General features: G+C 39.9%; 1 protein-coding gene and 1 non-coding gene across 5 annotated transcripts in view; one reads left to right on the top strand and one right to left on the bottom strand.

The window, feature by feature from the left end:
- ZFP90 (ZFP90 zinc finger protein) overlaps nt 1-17,634 on the top strand; it is a 160,433-nt gene that overhangs the window by 115,151 nt on the left and 27,648 nt on the right. The window contains exon 5 of one of the 4 annotated variants that reach the window (XM_043435488.1): nt 4,478-4,516. The exons of 2 other annotated variants lie outside the window; for them this stretch is intronic. The gene's annotated coding sequence lies outside the window, so the exon portion shown is untranslated. Of the gene's footprint in view, nt 1-4,304; nt 4,453-4,477; nt 4,517-17,634 lie in introns of those variants that run through there. One more of the 4 variants, XM_043435485.1, reaches the window with a different exon arrangement.
- On the bottom strand, nt 13,589-13,660 carry TRNAC-ACA. The gene has a single exon. It is a non-coding gene; the product is annotated as a tRNA-Cys (tRNA).

Genomic DNA, 17,634 nt, shown 5'->3' with positions numbered 1-17,634 from the left:
GTCACATCCCCTTTCTGCCCCTCAGTCTTTGTTGGGAAGATGAGAGTAGTGATGCCCATCTCTGGGGTTGTTTCTATTTGTAGAAGTGTTCTGGAAGGAACCCCCCTACACTGCTGGTGGGAAGATAAAATGGAACAGCCACTGAAGGACTCTCCCAGCCCCTCGAATGACTAGATGTAGAGTTACCACGTGACCCAGCAACTCCATTCTCATGCATATACCCCGGAGGAAGGAAAATGTGTCCTTACAAAATCTGGGCACAAACATTCCTAGCAGCATTATTCAAAACAGCCAAAATATACTGTGCAGCACAGGGAGTTATGCCCATTATCTTGAAATAACCTGTAATGGCATAGAACCTGTAAAAATATTGAATAGCTATGTTGTACATCTAAAACTAACACAATATTGTAAATCAAATGTAATTCATTTAAAAGAAAAAAAAGACAAAGATTGAGACTGTATTCCAATTTAAAGGAGGCTAAAGTGATAGGGCTGCTACTTGCAACACAGGATCCTGGTTTAGATCCTAGACTGGGGGAAAAAAAATTACACCCATAGATGCACACACAGCAGATTGATAAGCTTAAATATGTACCATAAATTAGATGATAGTATTGCTACAATGCTAAATGGCCTGAGTTTGCTCTTTGTACTGTGGTTATGAGTGGACATGTCTTTGTTTTTAGGAAATGCATACTGAAGCATTTAGGGGTTAAAGACCATGATGTCTCCAATTTAATGTCAGATTGTTCAGAAAAATGCATACATACATATAAATAATTATGTGAAGAGAGAAAATGAGAAAATAAGTGGTAAACAACTGGTTGATATAGAGTGTCTTATACTAGTCTTTCAACCCTTCTGTAAGTTTGAAGTCACAGTTGTCCCTTTGTATTCACAAGGGATTGGTCCCAGCATCACCCCCTGCCTTCCCCACCACTGTAGATACCAAAAACCCACAGATGTTCAAGTCCCTTATAGAAAATGGCGCAGTATTTGCATATAACACAATACTCACATCCTCCTATATGCTTTAAGTCATTTCTAGGTTACCTATCATACCTAATACAATGTAAATGCCATGTAAGTAGTTGCTGGGCACATGGCAAATTCAAGTTTTGCTTTTGGAACTTTCTGGGGTTTTTTTCCTCCAAATATTCTCAATCTGTGGTTGGTTGAATCCTTCATTAGGGAAGCCATGGATATGGAGGGGTGACTATAAGTCAAAATTACAAATTACAAAAAAAAAAAAGGGAAGGGGAAGACAGCCACATCTAACAAGTACTCATTCTTCAAATAGCCTTTGAAAAAGTAATAAAGTAGTGGTACAGTTTCCAGAAAGTGAACGAAAATAGAGGGAAATATACCAAGTGTCAGCCGTGCCCAGGTGGTGCCATGCCCTGTGGGGACATGCGAGACTTCAGGCCCTCAGTAGCTTGGATTGGAATCCAGGCTCTGCTGTTTACCAGAGCTGACGGCCTGGGTGAGTGACTTACATCCTCTGTGCTCCTGTCCGCCCCTCCCCTGTGCAGTGGGGCCAACACATCCGGCTCATGGAGTTACCACGAGAGTCATGGGAATGCAAAGCGTTTGTGACAGTGGGGCACACGCACTGAGGCGCTTGTAAACATCAGCCATGATACCTGGTTGGTGGGATTAGGAGCGAAAAAGTCTGTGTATTTTGCTTTTGTTCTGTTTTGTTTTTACTGACATTAACATTATATTACTTCAAGCTATACAACATAATGATTTGCTGTTTGTATATATATAACTATATATATAGGCATATTGTATATATTGGGCTTCCCTTGTGGCTCAGCTGGTAAAGAATCTGCCTGCAATGCAGGAGACCTGGGTTGGAAAGCTCCCCTGGAGAAGGGAAAGGCTACCCACTCCACTGTTCTGGCCTGGAGAATTCCATGTACTGTATAGTCCATGGGGTCTGAGTCAGACACGACTGAGTGACTTTTGCTTTCGTATATTGTTAAATGATCACTACAGTATGTCTAGTTGATATTCATCACCACATGTGATGGTGGTGGTTTCGTTGCTATACATAGTTACACATTTTTTTCTTGTGATGAGAAGTTTTAAGATCTATTCTTAGCAACATTCGGATATGCACTATAGTATAATTAGCTATAGTCCCCATGTTGTATATTATATCCCATGAGTTATTTATCACTGGAAGTTTGCTCCCTTTGACCCCTTTCACCCATTTTACCCACCCCCCACCTCTGGCAATCATCCATTTGTTCTCTGTATCTGTGAGTTTGAGTTTTTTGTTTTGATTTTAGATTTCACATTTAAGTGAGCACACATGTTATTTGTCTCTCTGTGTTGGACTTACTTCACTTAGCATAATGCTCTCGGTCTGTACATTTTTAAAATTCTGTCAAGTCAACACACAGTAATTTTGTAATCAGAGCAAAAACAAAACATCAAATAAAAATGTCACTCACATTATTTTTTAGGGGATGAGGGGAGACTCCTTTCCGATGGCTCAGCGTTTCCCTCTTGGACCTCCATCTCTCTCTCCTGCCCCCATCCTCCTCCTCAGCCCCCTCCTTCTGCCCACCGGATCGCATTCCTTACTTCTTTTCCCAAAGAACTATAATGAAGCTCTTACTCTGTAACTGACATTTCATGGTTCTCAATATGAAATCATGCTCCCACATGGCCTGGTTTCCATCTCCCTCTAAGCCATGGGAAGCCGAGGCAGGAGTCCGCAGAGCCCAGGATGAACCGTGTGTTCTGAGGATGAGATGAGCTCTAATTTGGACTGTTCACTCTGTGAGCCTCAGGTACACTGGCCTGTGCTCAGCCCCTTCCCTGCGTCCCCTTGATTGACCTTCACAGCAACCCTATGAGGAAACTGAAGCTCGGGGAGGTGGAGTAAGTCACCCAAAGGCCTCTCAGATGGTTACTGGAGCCCGCATTTGAATCCACTCTGATCTGGCCTTAAAACTGGGAGGCGACACTCCTACTTCCTCAACTGACAAGTATATTCTGAACTCCCCACACCAGGCATCAATGCTCTAGTGCTAGTTTTATATCAAAACTAGCCACACTCAGCCCTCCCATCTCCATACTCTTCATAATACGACTTTGCTGCTCTCCCATCTAAAAGGTAGGGTCTAGTACCCCAGGCCTTGAATAGGGACCAGCCTTGCTTTGACCAACAGAGTGCTGTAGAAATGATGGTGGATCACTCAGGCCCCAAGAAGCCTTGCATGCATGACAGCAAGCCCAGGCTAGACTGCTGGATCATCATGGCCCAGTCACCCCTGCTGCCCAGACAGAAGTCAGCCAACTCCAGACATGAATGAGACTGTCCTAGCCCCGCCAGCCACCTGCTGACCTGCCAGCTGACTGACTGCAGATACATGAATGAGCCCAGGTGAGATGAGCCAAGCCTGCTCAGATCAGCGGAACCACCCATCTGGCCCACAGACTCGTGAGAAATTGTTTTCAAGCCACTGAGTTTCATGATGGTTTACTATACAGTAACAGTTAACTAATACAGCCCTTTAAAGAAGAAATTAAGTGGGAGGCTGTTGAGGTGACTCCAGTATCCTAGAGGAAAGAATCCTGACTTAGCAAACATATATTTAATATTTACTGTGTGCTGAGCATTTTAAAAATTATTTATTTACTTGTTTTTGGCTACACTTGGTCTTCATTGCTGCGCACGGACTTCCTGTAGTTACAGTGAGTGGGGGCTACTCTTAGTTGCAGAGGGAAGACTCAGTAGTTGTGTGTGGGCTTAATTGCACCGTAGCATGTGGGATCTTCTCTGACCAGGGATCAAACCCATGTCCTCTGCATTGGCAGGCAGATTCTTAACCACTAGACTACGAGGGAAGTCCCTGTGTCTGGATGCTTTCACTCAACATTATGTCCATGAGATTCATCCATGTTGACCGTGTCATTCCAGCCCATTCATTCCCATTACTGTTTAGTGTTCTGCTGGGTGAGCGTATCAGTTGATTTGTCCGTTCTACTGTTGATGTCCTTGAAGAGTATGCAGTCTTGGCAGTGGTACAGTCAATGAAAGCAATAATGGACAGCAGACGCTTTTTCAGTATTATTATCTGAGTCACCAGGCACTACCCACCTGGGGGGTGAAACGTTGCCTTGATATGTGCAGGACTCAGAATAGGGAGGGTTTGGATGAGAGATGAGAACATGACCAGGTAGGCAGGTGCTTTCCCAAGTTTTCAGAGCTCCTTGGGATTGATTACCTTTATCCTACTGTTACCTTACAGAAAATACCTGTTTGTTGTCTCCCTCCCCACTAGGTGGTGGAACTGAGTAAGTCTTGTTCATTGCTAAGTCATGTCTGACTGTGGACTGCAGCACACCAGTCTCCTGTACAATATCTACGGTATCTCCCGGAGTTTGCTCAGATTTGTGTCCATTGAGTTGGTGATGCTATCTAACCATCTCTCTTTTTGCCTTCAATCTTTCCCAGCATCAGGGTCTTTTCCAGTGAGTTGGCTCTTTGTGTCAGGTGGCCAAAGTATTGGAGCTTCAGCTTCAGCATCAGTCCTTTCGATGAATATTCAGGGTTGATTTCTTTTAGGATTGATTGGATCTCCTTACAGTCCAAGGGACTCTCAAGAGTCTTCTCCAGCATCACAATTCAAAAGTATCAATTCTTGGCTGCTATCCAAAAGTCTACAAGCAATAAATGCTGGAGAGGGTGTGGAGAAAAGGGAACCCTCTTACGCTGTTGGTGGGAATGCAAACTAGTACAGCCGCTATGGAGAACAGTGTGGAGATTTCTTAAAAAACTGGAATTAGAACTGCCATATGACCCAGCAATCCCACTTCTGGGCATACACACCGAGGAAACCAGATCTGAAAGAGACACGTGCACCCCAATGTTCATCGCAGCACTGTTTATAATAGCCAGGACATGGAAGCAACCTAGATGCCCATCAGCAGATGAATGGATAAGGAAGCTGTGGTACATAGACACCATGGAATATTACTCAGCCATTAAAAAGAATTCCTTTGAATCAGTTCTAATGAGATGGATGAAACTGGAGCCCATTATACAGAGTGAAGTAAGCCAGAAACATAAAGACCAATACAGTATACTAAAGCATATATATGGAATTTAGAAAGATGGTAACGATAACACTATATGCAAAACAGAAAAAGAGACACAGATGTACAGAACAGACTTTTGGACTCTGTGGGAGAAGGCGAGGGTGGGATGTTTAGAGAGAACGGCATCGAAATATGTATATTATCTGGGGTGAAACAGATCACCAGCCCAGGCTGCATGCATGAGACAGGTGCTCAGGCCTGGTGCACTGGGAAGACCCAGAGGAATTGGGTGGAGAGGGAGGTGGGAGGGGGGATCGGGATGGGGAACACATGTAAATCCATGGCTGATTCATGTCAATGTATGGCAAAAACCACTACAATATTGTAAAGTAATTAGCCCCCAACTAATAAAAATAAATGAAAAAAAAAAGTATCAATTCTTTGGTGCTCAGCTTTCTTTATGATACAACTGTCACATCTGAAAATGACTACTGTAAAAACCATACTTTGACTATACAGACCTTTGCTGGCAAAGTAATGTCTCTGCTTTTTAATATGCTATCTAGGTTTGTCATAGCTTTTCTTCTGAGGAGTAAGCGTCTTTTAATTACATGGCTGTAGTTATTGTCTGCAGTGATTGGAGCTCAAGAAAAGAAAATCTATCACTGCTTCAACTTTTTCCCCTTGTATATGCTGTGAAGTGATGGGACCAGATGCCATGATCTTAGTTTCTTGAATATTGAGTTTTAAGCCAGCTTTTTCACTCTCCTCTTTCACCCTCATCAAGAGGTTCTTTAATTCCTCTTCATTTTCTGCCATCAGAGTAGTATCATCTGCATATCTGAGGTTGTTGATATTCCTCTTGGTAAGCTTGATTCCAGCTTGTGATTCATCCAGCCTGGCGTTTCACATGGTGTACTCTGCATAGAAGTTAAATAAGTAGGGTGACAATATACAACTTTGTCATACTCTTTTCCCAACTTGGAAAAGAACCAGTCAGTTCTTCCGTGTCTGGTTCTTACTGTTGCTTCTTGACCTACATAGAGGTTTCTCAGGAGACAGGTAAGGTGGTCTGGTCATTACCTCCCATCTCTTGAAGAATCTTCCACAGTTTGTCGTGATTCACCCAGTCGAAGGCTTGAGCATAGTCAATGAAGCAGAAGTAGATGTTTTTCTGGAACTTCCTTGATTTCTCCATGATCCAACAAATGTAGGCAATTTGAGGCTTATGTCTAAGCCTCAAATCCCCATCCCTGTGCTAAGCTTGAGGCTGGCACACAATGGGCCCTGGGGAAATGCTTGCTGAACTGGATGAGATTTAGGTCAGTTCAGGAGAGAACTTCACTGCCAGACTAAAGAGTTTAGACTCAATACTCAAAGGCAGTGGGAACCATTGAAGGTGTCTGAGCATGAGGAGGTTCTAATCTATAGATTGTTTTAGAAAAATTACCTGAGCAGCATCAGTGAGGAAGAGGGTGTTTTAGAGAGAGGGAAACTTCACATGGGGCAGGGTTGGGGGAGATGGTTATAGAAAGGACTGTTAAGAAACTTTTGCAGAAAGTAGTAGTGACCTGAATTAGGGTCATGGAGCAGGGAACAGAAAGGAAAAAAAAAACAACTTGGGCCACATTTCTCTTTTCAAAAGATGAACTCTGATCTCATTTTTATAAAACCATGTGTTATTTGTGTATCTTATAGTATATGCAAAGGGTCTTATAAATCACTAGGCTTGACACTAGCCAACTGAAGAGGCTTCTGGGGCAATGGCATTGTGTGTGTGTGTTTTAACAAAGTCATGAATTATTTTTCATCCTTACAAAAAACCCTATGAGGTAGGATGTTATTAGCTCCACTTTACAGATGGAGAAACTGAAGCTCAGAGAGAGTTTGAATCAATTGCTCAAGGTCACACAACCAGTGCTTTTCCCACTCCAGTAGACCTTTGCCAGCAACACACTGAAGGAATAATCAAGGCACCTCCATCATTGATTGGATGGGGGATGGGAGGAGGGGACCAAGAGGAAGGGATTAAAACTGACTAGGATGCTTTGAGACTGATCAAGTGAAAAATAATCAGCAAGTCGGGAGAGACTGCTGGGTTACTGTGGGAAGATTTATGCCAAAGAAATGAATATCTAATGATGGAATTTGGTGCATCAGATCAGGGCTTAGAGGGAAGTCTGTTAAGTACATTCCTTGCTCGCTGGCCCTGCCACTGAGTACCTGAAGCCCCTTAGCAACTGGACATTTTACAGAGAAAAAAATTTCAGCCCCACACTCCCAGGCAAATGGTGTGTTCCTCTGAGTGCTTGGGCCCTTCTGCATCAGCAGCTTGTACTTTTTGTGGCTCCATGTGGCCTGATTGATTGACCAGTTTTAAAAGGCCTGCTGATGAATTTGAGATCTCAGGCTTCCATCCTCTTTGGTCAGCAAAGACGAAAAGGCCTTGGCATGAACACGAAGCTATTATTCACCAAGAAGACATTATAAACCTCAAGAACGCAAGCCCAGCAGGCAGGAAAGGCCACCCAACTCACCAGGCACACCGTGTCCTCAGAGGTCCATCCAGCATGATTCATTACTAAATCTGCAGTAGGCAGGAGGCAAAAGAGAATTTCTTATAAACTGTGTGGGAGAAGCACTTTGAATGCAACTTAGAGTTCTTAGAGCCCCAGAGCTTGAAATGCTTGTGACATTTCAAGTTGAGGTTATTCTTCCCTTACCCTTCACCAGGACCATCCCCAGGGAGGGAGAAGACAGAAAGGGAGAAAAGTTATGTGGTCATTAGGTTTATCAGACAGGGTTCTCTAGAGAAGCAGAACCCATAGGATGGATATAGGCACATAGAACGAGACTTACTGTGAGGGATTGGCTCATATAATTATGGAGACTGAGAATTCAGCTCAGGAAAGCTGGAGATGTAGTACCAGTCCAAACCCAGAGGCCTGGAGGAGGAGGAGGGGTAGTGGTAGAAGTCTTAGTCCAAGTCCAAAGGCCGAGAACCAGGAGTGCAGGTATTCCTGGGCAGGAGAAGATGGATGTCCCAGCTCAAGCAGAAAGCAAATTCACTTTTTTTCTGCCTTTTTGTTCTATTTAGGCCCTCACTGGATTTGATAGTGTCCACCACTATTGGTGAAGGCAGTCTTTTTCACTCAGTCTGGTACAAATACTAATCTATCCAGAAACACTTAGATGTAATGTTTTACCAGCTATCTGGGCATCCCTTAGCCCAGGCATGTTGACACAAAATTAACCTACACTAAGGTGTAGGTTTGGAAATCTGTGACACTGAAGATGCCATATGTTCAGGCCCTGATGTATGTTTTCAGTTAAATATATCATGGGGGGAAAAAAGCCAGTTTGTGGGCAAAGGATCTAAAGAATTCACAAAAGGAAATTAAAATTGTATGTAGCTATATTACAGGCCCGCCATGTTGCACAGCGGCAGAGGGCAGTACTCCCGTTGAATTCTGTTCACAGGGGTGCACATTGTAGTGGTCTGTGAGCAAGGACACTCAACTTCTCCCAAAGGAAGAGGTGTACTCAGTCGTGTCCGGCTCTTTGAGACCCCATGGGCTGTAGCCCATCGGGCTCCTCTGTCCATAGGATTATCCAGGCAGGAATACTGGAGTGGGTTGCCATTTCCTCCTCCAGGGGATCTTCCTGACCCAGGGATCGAACCAGCTGTCTCCAGCGTCTCCTGCATTGACAGGCAGATTCTTTACCATTAAGCCAACTGGGAAGAAGTGCTAACTGAAACAATAAGGTGATGTTTTTCATTTATTGAATTGGCAAAGCTCAAAGTATTGCTAAGATCCTGTGTGGTTGGGAGTGAAATTTGGTAACGCCTCTGGAGGGTGAAGTAAATACTTTGGATTGGCTCTCTCCACCTGGGTCATTCACCCTCTTCTAGTTGTTGATGTAGGATTACTTCCCAGACTTCCCTGCCAGTAGGCTTCCACGTCCAATCAGTGAGAATTCCTGGTGCTTCTTGTCAGCAGGTAGTGTTACAGCATTCTGGATTTTGGCCATTCTAATAGGTGTGTATTTCATTGTTTTAACTTGCATTTCCCTCATGACATATGATGTGGAGCATCTTTTCATATGCTTACTTTCCGTCTTCTCAGATCTTTTGTGCGTTTCTTCACTGGGTTTTTTGTTTTCTTGTTGTTGAATTTTAAGTGTGTTTTCATTAACAGTCCTTTATCAGATACATCTTTTGCAAATACAGCCTGTGACTTGTCTTTTCATTTCCTTAAAGGTGTCTTTTACAGAGCAGAAGTTTTTAATTTTAATGAAGTATCCAACTAATTAGTTCTTTCTTTCAGAGATCATGCTTTTGGTGTTGTATCTAAAAAGTCATTGCCAAACCCAAGGTCATATGTTATCTTCTACTAGTTTTTATAGTTTTGTGTTTTATCTTACAGTCTGTGATCTATTTTGAGTTAATTTTTGTGAACAGTGTAAGGTCTGTATCTATATGCTTTTTTTTTTTTTCATGTGAATGTTCAGTTGTTCTAGCATTATTTGTTGAAAAGACTATTTACTCTCCATTGTATTTTTTTTTTCTCTTCTGTCAAAGATTGGTTGACTTTATTTATGTGGGTGTATTTCTGGGCTCTCTGTTCTATTCTATTGATCTACTTGTCTGTGCTTTTGCTAGTACCACACTGTCTTGATTACTGTAGGTTAATAAAGTCTTTAAGTTGGGTAGTGTCAGTCCTCCTAACTTTGTTCTTCTCCTTCAGTATTGTGTTGGCCATGCTGGGTCTTTTGACTCTCCATATAAACTCTAGAGAGGTTTGCTAGTGTTCACAAAATAAGTTGTTGGGATTTTGATTAGGGTTGCATTGAATCCAGTGATCAAGTTGGGAAGAACTGACACTTTGACAGTATTGAATCTTTCTATCCATGGACATGGAACTTCTCTCCATTTATTAACTTCTTTGATTTCCTTCATCAGAAGTGTGTAGCTTTCCTCATTTAGACCTCATACTATTTTGTTAGACTCATACCTAAGTATTTCATTTTGAGGGATACTAATGTAAGTGGTATTGTGATTTTAATTTCAAATTCCACTTGTTTATTGCTGATATATTGGAAAGTGATTTTCTTTTTATTTTTAATTTATTATTATTTTTTTTTTAGTTCTACCAGTTTATTGCTACCAACCCATCTCCCTCCACCCTGGTGCACACATGCTCAGTCATGTAACCCCATGGACTGCAGCCCGCCAGGCTCCTCTGTCCATGGACTTTTCCAGGCAAGAATACTGGAGTGGGTTGCCATTTCCTTCTCCAGATTTTCTTTAAAAAAAATAATAACCATGTGCCCTGCAGCCTTGCTATAATCACTTATTATTTCCTGAATTTTTTGCTTGATTCTTTCTAATATACTACATAGACAATAATGTCATCTGTAAACAAAGACTGTTTTATTTCTTTCTTCTCAGTATGCATCCTTTTTATTTCCTTTTTTTGACCTTAGTGCCTTATTTAGGACTTCTAGTATGATGTTGAAAAGCAGTGGTAAGAGGGGACATTTACCTTATCCCTGATCTTAGTGGGAAAACCTCAAGTTTCTTATCATGAAGCATGATGTTAACTTCAGGAGGTTTGTAGATAATTATTTATTCAGTTGAAAAAGTTCCCCACTATTCCTAGTTTACAGAGAACTTTTATCATGAATTTGTGTTGAATTTTGCCAAATGCTTTTTCTGCATCTATTGATATTATCCTATGATTTTTCTTCTTTAACCTGTTGATGTGATGGATTACATTGATTTTCAAATGTTGAACCAGCCTTGTATACCTGGGGTAAATCCCAATAGGTCATGATGTGTAATTTTTATACATTATTTGATTCAATTTGCTATTGTTCTGTTGAGGATTTTTGCATCTGTGTTCATAAGAGATATTGTTCTGTGCTTTTCTTTAATGTCTTTGTTTGGTTTTGGTGTTAGATTAATGCTGTTTTTATAGAATGAGTTAGGAAGTATTCTCTTTGCTTTGGTCTTCTGAGGGAGATTGTAGTGAACTGGTATAATTTTTTCCTTAAACATTTGATAGAATTCAGTAGTGAATCCATCTGGGTCTGATGCTTTTTGTTTTGAAATGTTATTCATCATTTACTCAATATTTTTAACTGATACAGGTCTATTTAGATTGTCTATTTCTTCTTGTGTGAGTTTTGACAGATTGTATCTTTCAGAAAATTGGTCCATTTCATTTGGGTTATCATATTTGTGGACATTGAGTTGTTCATAGTATACCCTGATTATTTTTAATATCCTGGGGATCTCTAGTGATATTCCCTCTTTCATCTCTAATATCAGAAATTTTTCTCTTTTTCTTTCTTAGTCTAGCTAAAGGTTTACTGATTTTATTGATCTTTTCGAAGTACCAGCTTTTAGTTTTGTTGATTTTCTCTATTGGTTTGCAGTTTTTAATTTCATTGATTTCTGCCCTAATTACTATTTCTTTTCTCATCCTGATTTTGGGTTTAATTTTCTCTTAGGGATTTCCCTGGTGGTCCAGTGGTTAAGACTCCACACTTCCATTGCAGGGGACAATGGAAGTTTGATCCCAGGTTGGGAAACTAAGATCCCACATGTGGCATGACATGGCCAAAACAAAAGAAAATAATTTTCTCTTATTTTTCTGGTTTCCTATGGTGAGAACTTAGATGATTGAAGTTAAATCTTCTTTTCTAACAGATGATTCAGTGCTCCAAGTTCCTAATACATGGTTTAGTGCTACAATTTCCCTTTAAGCATGAATTTTGCTGCATCCCACACATTTTGATGAGTTGTATTTTCATTTAGTTCAAAATGTTTTAAAATTTATCTTGAATTTTGACCTGTGTGTTATTTAGAAGTGTATTGTTTTTTCTTCAAGTACTTGGGGATTTTCCAGCTATCTCTCTGTTATTGATTTCTTGTTTAGTTCCATGAAGTCTGAAAGCAGACATTGTATGATTTCTGTCCTTTTAATTTTAGTAAGATATATTTTATAGCCTGGAATGTGGTTTGTCTTGGTGAATGTTTCATATGGGCTTGAGAAGAATATATATTCTGCTGTTGGAGGGTGAAGTAGTCTATATTGATGGTGATTGATGGTGTTGTTGAGTTTATGTCCTTACTGATTTTCTGCCTGCTGGATCTGTCTATTTCTGATAGAGGATTGTTGAAGTTTCCAGCTGTAATAGTGGATTCATCTATTTCCCCTTACAGTTCTGTCATTTTTTGCCTCACATAATTCAATGCTCTGTTGTTAGGCATCTACATGGTAAGGACTGTTATGGTCTTCTTGGACAGTTGACCCTTTTGTCATTATTCAGTGCCCCTCTTTATACCTCATAACTTCCCTTGCTCTGAAGTCCAAAATGAGTATAGCTGCCACTGCTTTCTTTTGATTAGTGTCAGTATGGTATATCTTTCTCTATCCATTTACTTTTAATCTATATGTGTCTTTACATTTAAAGTGGGTTTCTTGTAGACAACATATAGTTAGATGTACTGGCAACAAATTCTCTTGATTTTTGTCTGAGAAAATCTGTATTTCTCCTTTCCTTTTGAAGAATCATTTCACAAGGTATAGAATTCTGAGTTTGTGGAATTTCTCTCTCAACACTTTAGCAATTTCACTCCACTCTTTTCTTGTTTAAATGGTTTCTGAGGAGACATCAGCTTTAATTCTTGTCTTTGATCCTCTGTAAGTGATTTTTTTTCCCCTTCTTTCTTCTTTCAGGATTTTTTCTATTTTTGACTTCCTGTAGTTTGAAAATGCTATGCCTAGTGAAGTCTGGATTAAGGCAACATTTATTCTATTTGATTTTATCTGAGCTTACTGGCTCTGTGGTTTGGTGTCTTGACATTAATTTGGGGGAATTCTCCATCATTATTGTTTCAAATATTTTCTGTTCATTTTTCTCATCTCTTTCTGATATTCCCATTACATATACGTGACACCTTTTGTAACTGTCCCACAGTTCTTCAGTATTACTTTCTGTTTTCTCATTGTTTGATTTTTCAGTTTTGGAGGTTACTACTGAAATATCTTCAGGCTCAGGGACTCTTTCCTCAACTGTGTCCAACCTACTAATAAGCCCACCAAAGGCATTCTTCATTTTTGTTGCAGTGTTTTTGACCTCTTGCATTTCTTTTTGGTTCTTTCTTAGAATTTCCAGCTCTCTGTTTATGTTGCCCATCTTTCTCACATGCTGTCTACTTTATCCATTGGAGCCCCTAGCGTAATTGTAAATTCGTGGTCTGATAATTGCAACGTCCCTGTCATATCTGAGTCTGAATCAGGCTCTGATGCTTGCTTTGTCTCATCAAATTGTATTTTTGCCTTTTAGCTTGATATATATATATCTCCAAACTTAATGTATCAGGTAAAAGTGAAGTCGCTCAGTCGTGTCCAACTCTTTGCAACCCCATGGACTGTAGCCTACCAGACTCCTCCGTCTATGGGATTTTCCAGGCAAGAATACTGGAGTGGGTTGCCATTTCCTTCTCCAAGAGATCTTCCCAACCCAGGGATTGAACCCGGGTCTCCTGCATTGTAGGCAGATGCTTTACCATCTGAGCCACCAGGGAAGTCCCAAAGGAACTCCTGAAAGGAGGCTAAGTAGTGAGGTGGTGAGGTGTGGGCGTTGAAGTGTTCTGTGGTCCTCTGATCAGGTCTCAGTCTTTTCATGAGCCAGTACATATGGACTATGAGCTTCACTGTTTCTCAGTTGTTCCGCCCTCAGTTGGGACATGAAGTCTAGGGTGGACTGGGGTTGGGTGTTTCCTTTCTCTCATGTGGAAGGCTGGAACTGGCTAGAGTTTTGTTTTTGTTTTTAATTTTTTTTTTAGTTGAAGGATAATTGCTTTACAGAATTCTTTTTTCTGTCAAACCTCAACATGAATCAGCCATAGGTATAGATATATTCCCTCCCTTTTGAACCTCCCTCCCATCTCCTGCCCCATCCCACCCCTCTAGATTGATACAGAGCCCCTGTTTGAATTTCCTGATCCATATAGCAAATTCCCGATGGCTATCTGTTTTACATATGGTAATGAATGTTTCCATGTTATTCTTTCCATACATCTCACCCTCTCCTCCCCTCTCCCCATGTCCGTAAGTCTATTCTCTATGTCTGTTTCTCCACTGCTGCTCTGTAAATAAATTCTTCAGTACCATTTTTCTAGATTTGTACATATGCGTGAGAATATGATATTTATCTTTCTCTTTCTGACTCACTTCACTCTATATAATAGGTTCTAGGTTTATCTGCCTCATCAGAGCTGACCCAAATGTGTTCCTTTTTGTGGCTGAGTAATATTCCATTGTGTATATATACCACAACTTCTTTATCCATTCATCTGTTGATGGACATCTAGGTTGCTTCCATGTTCTAGCTATTGTAAATATTGCTGCAGTGAACAGTGGGATACATGTGTCTTTTTCAATTTTGGTTTCCTCAGGGTATATGCCTAGGAGAAGGATTGCTGGGTCACATGGTGATCTTATTCCTAGTTTTTTAAGGAATCTCCATACCATATTCATATGGTATGAATATCAAGGATACATACCATAGTGGCTGTATCAATTTACATTCCCACCAGCAGTGCAAGAGCGTTCTCTTTTCCCACACCCTCTCCAGCATTTATTGTTTGTAGCCTTTTTGATGGTGGCCATTCTGACCAGTGTGAGGTGATATTTTGTTGTAGTTTTGATTTGCATTTCTCTAATAATGAGGGATGTTGAGCATCTTTTCATGTGTTTGTTAGCCATCTGTATGTCTGTTTTGGAGAAATGTCTGTTTAGATCTTTTTGCCACTTTTTAATTGGGCTGTTTGTTTTTCTGGCATTGAGTTATATGAGTTGCTTATATATTTTGGAGATTAATCCTTTGTCAGTTGTTTCCTTTGCTATTATTTTCTCCCATTCTGAGGGTTGTCTTTTCACTTTGTTTATAGTTTCCTTTGCTGTGCAAAAGCTTTTAAGTTTAATCAGGTCCCACTTGTTTACTTTTGTTTTTATTTCCATTACTCTGGGAGGTGGGTAATAGAGGATCTTGCTTTGATTTATGTCATTGGGTGTTCTGCCTATGTTTTCCTCTAAGAATTTTAAAGTTTCTGGTCTTCCATTTAGGTCTTGAATCCATTTTGAGTTTATCTTCGTGTATGGTGTTAGGGAGTGTTCTAATTTCATTCTTTTACATGTAGCTGTCCAATTTTCCCAGCACCATTTATTGAAGAGGCTGTCTTTGCCCCATTGTATATTCTTGCCTCCTTTGTCAAAAAATAAGGTACCCATAGGTGCATGGGTTTATTTCTGGGCTTTCTATCTTGTTCCATTGGTCTATGTTTCTGTTTTTGTGCCAACATGATACTATCTTGATGACTTTAGCTTTGTAGTATAATCTGAAGTCAGGAAGGTTGATTCCTCCAGCTCCATTCTTCTTTCTTAAGACTGCTTTGGTTATTCAGGGTCTTTTGTGTTTCCATATGAATTGTGAAATTTTTTGTTCTAGTTCTGTGAAAAATGCCTTTGGTAATTTGATAGGGATTGTGTTGAATTTGTAGATTGCTTTTGGTAGTATAATCATTTTCACAATATTGATTCTTCCTACCCAGGAACATGGAGTATCTCTCCATCTGTTTATGTCATCTTTGTTTTCTTTCATTAGAGTCTTATAATTTTCTGTGTACAGTTCTTTTGTGTCCTTAGCTAAGTTTATTTCTAGATATTTAATTCTTTTTGTTGCAGTGGTGAATGGGATTGATTCGTTGTTTTCCTTTCTGATTTTTCATTGTTAGTATGTAGAAATGCAAGTGATTTCTATGTATTGATTTTGTATCCTGCAACTTTGCTGAATTCACTGATTAGCTCTAGTAATTTTCTGATACTATCTTTAGGGATTTCTATGTACAGTATCATGTCATCTGCAAACAGTGACAGCTTTACTTCTTCTTTTCTGATCTGTATTCCTTTTATTTATTTTTTCTTCTCTGATTGCTGTAGCTAGGACTTCCAGAACTATGTTGAATAATAGTGGTGAAAGTGGACACCCTTGTCTTGTTCCTGATCTTAGGGGGAATGCTTTCAGTTTTTCACCATTGAGAATAATGTTTGTTGTAGGCTTATCGTATATGGCCTTTACTATGTTGAGGTAGATTCCTTCTGTGCCCATTTTTGGAAGAGTTTTAATCATAAATGGGTGCTGAATTTTGTCAAAGGCTTTTTCTGCATCTATTGAGATTATTATGTGGTTCTGTCTTTCAATTTGTTAAAATGGTGTATCACATTGATTGATTTGCATATATTGAAGAATCCTTGCATTCCTGGAATAAACCCAACTTGATCATGGTGTATGAGCTTTTTGATGTGTTGCTGAATTCTGTTTGCTAAAGTTTTGTTGAGGATTTTTGCATCTATGTTCATCAGTGATATTGGCCTGTAGTTTTCTTTTTTTGTGTTGTCTTTGTCTGATTTTGGTATCAGGGTGATGATGGCCTCGTAGAATGAGTTTGGAAGTGTTCCTTCCTCTGCAATTTTTTGAAAGAGTTTTAGAAGGATAGGCATTAGCCCTTCTCTAAATGTTTGATAGAATTCTCCTGTGAATGGTCCTGGGCTTTTGTTTTTTGGGGAGATGTTTGATCACAGCTTCAGTTTCAGTGCTTGTAATTGGGTTGTTCATAATTTCTGTTTCTTCTTCGTTCAGTCTTGGAAGGTTGAGCTTTTCTAAGGATCTATCCATTTCTTCCAGGTTATCCATTTTATTGCCATGTAGTTGTTCATAATAGTCTTTTATAATCCTTTGTATTTCTGCATTGTCTGTTGTAACCTATCCTTTTTCATTTCTAATTTTGTTGATTTGATTCTTCTCTTTTTTTCTTGATGAGTCTAGCTAAAGGAGAAGGAAATGGCAACCCACTCCAGTATTCTTGCCTGGAGAATCCCAGGGACAGAGGAGCCTGGTGGGCTGCCGTCTGTGTGGTTGCACAGAGTCGGACATGACTGATGCGACTTAGCAACTGCAGCAGCTGGCTAAAGGCTTGTCAATTTTGTTTATCTTCTCAGAGAACTAGCTTTTAGTTTTATTAATCTTTACTATTGTTTCCTTCATTTCTTTTTCATTTATTTCTGCTCAGATCTTTATGATTTCTTTCCTTCTACTAATTTTGGGGGTTTTTGTTCTTCTTTTTCCAGTTGTTTCAGGTGTAAAGTTAGGTTGTCTATTCAATGTTTTTCTTGCTTCTTGTGGTAGGATTGTATTGCTATAAACTTCCCTCTTAGAACTTCCTTTGCTGCATCCCATAGGTTTTGAGTTGTCATGTTTTCATTGTCATTTGTTTCTAGAAATTTTTTGATTTCCCTGTGGATTTCTTCAGTAACCTGTTGGTTATATAGAAACGTGTTGTTTAATCTCCATGTGTTTGTGTTTCTTACAGTTTTTTTCTTGTAATTGATATGTAGTCTTATAGTGTTGTGGTCAGAGAAGATGCTTGATACAATTTCAATTTTCTTAAATTTACTGAGGTTTGATTTGTGACCCAAGATGTGGTCTACCCTGGAGAAA

The sequence above is a fragment of the Cervus canadensis genome, chromosome 18 (genome assembly GCF_019320065.1).
Source record: "Cervus canadensis isolate Bull #8, Minnesota chromosome 18, ASM1932006v1, whole genome shotgun sequence".
NCBI lineage: Eukaryota > Metazoa > Chordata > Mammalia > Artiodactyla > Cervidae > Cervus > Cervus canadensis.
Note: the sequence above shows the minus strand (reverse complement) of the source record. Positions and strands in the feature narration are given on the sequence as shown.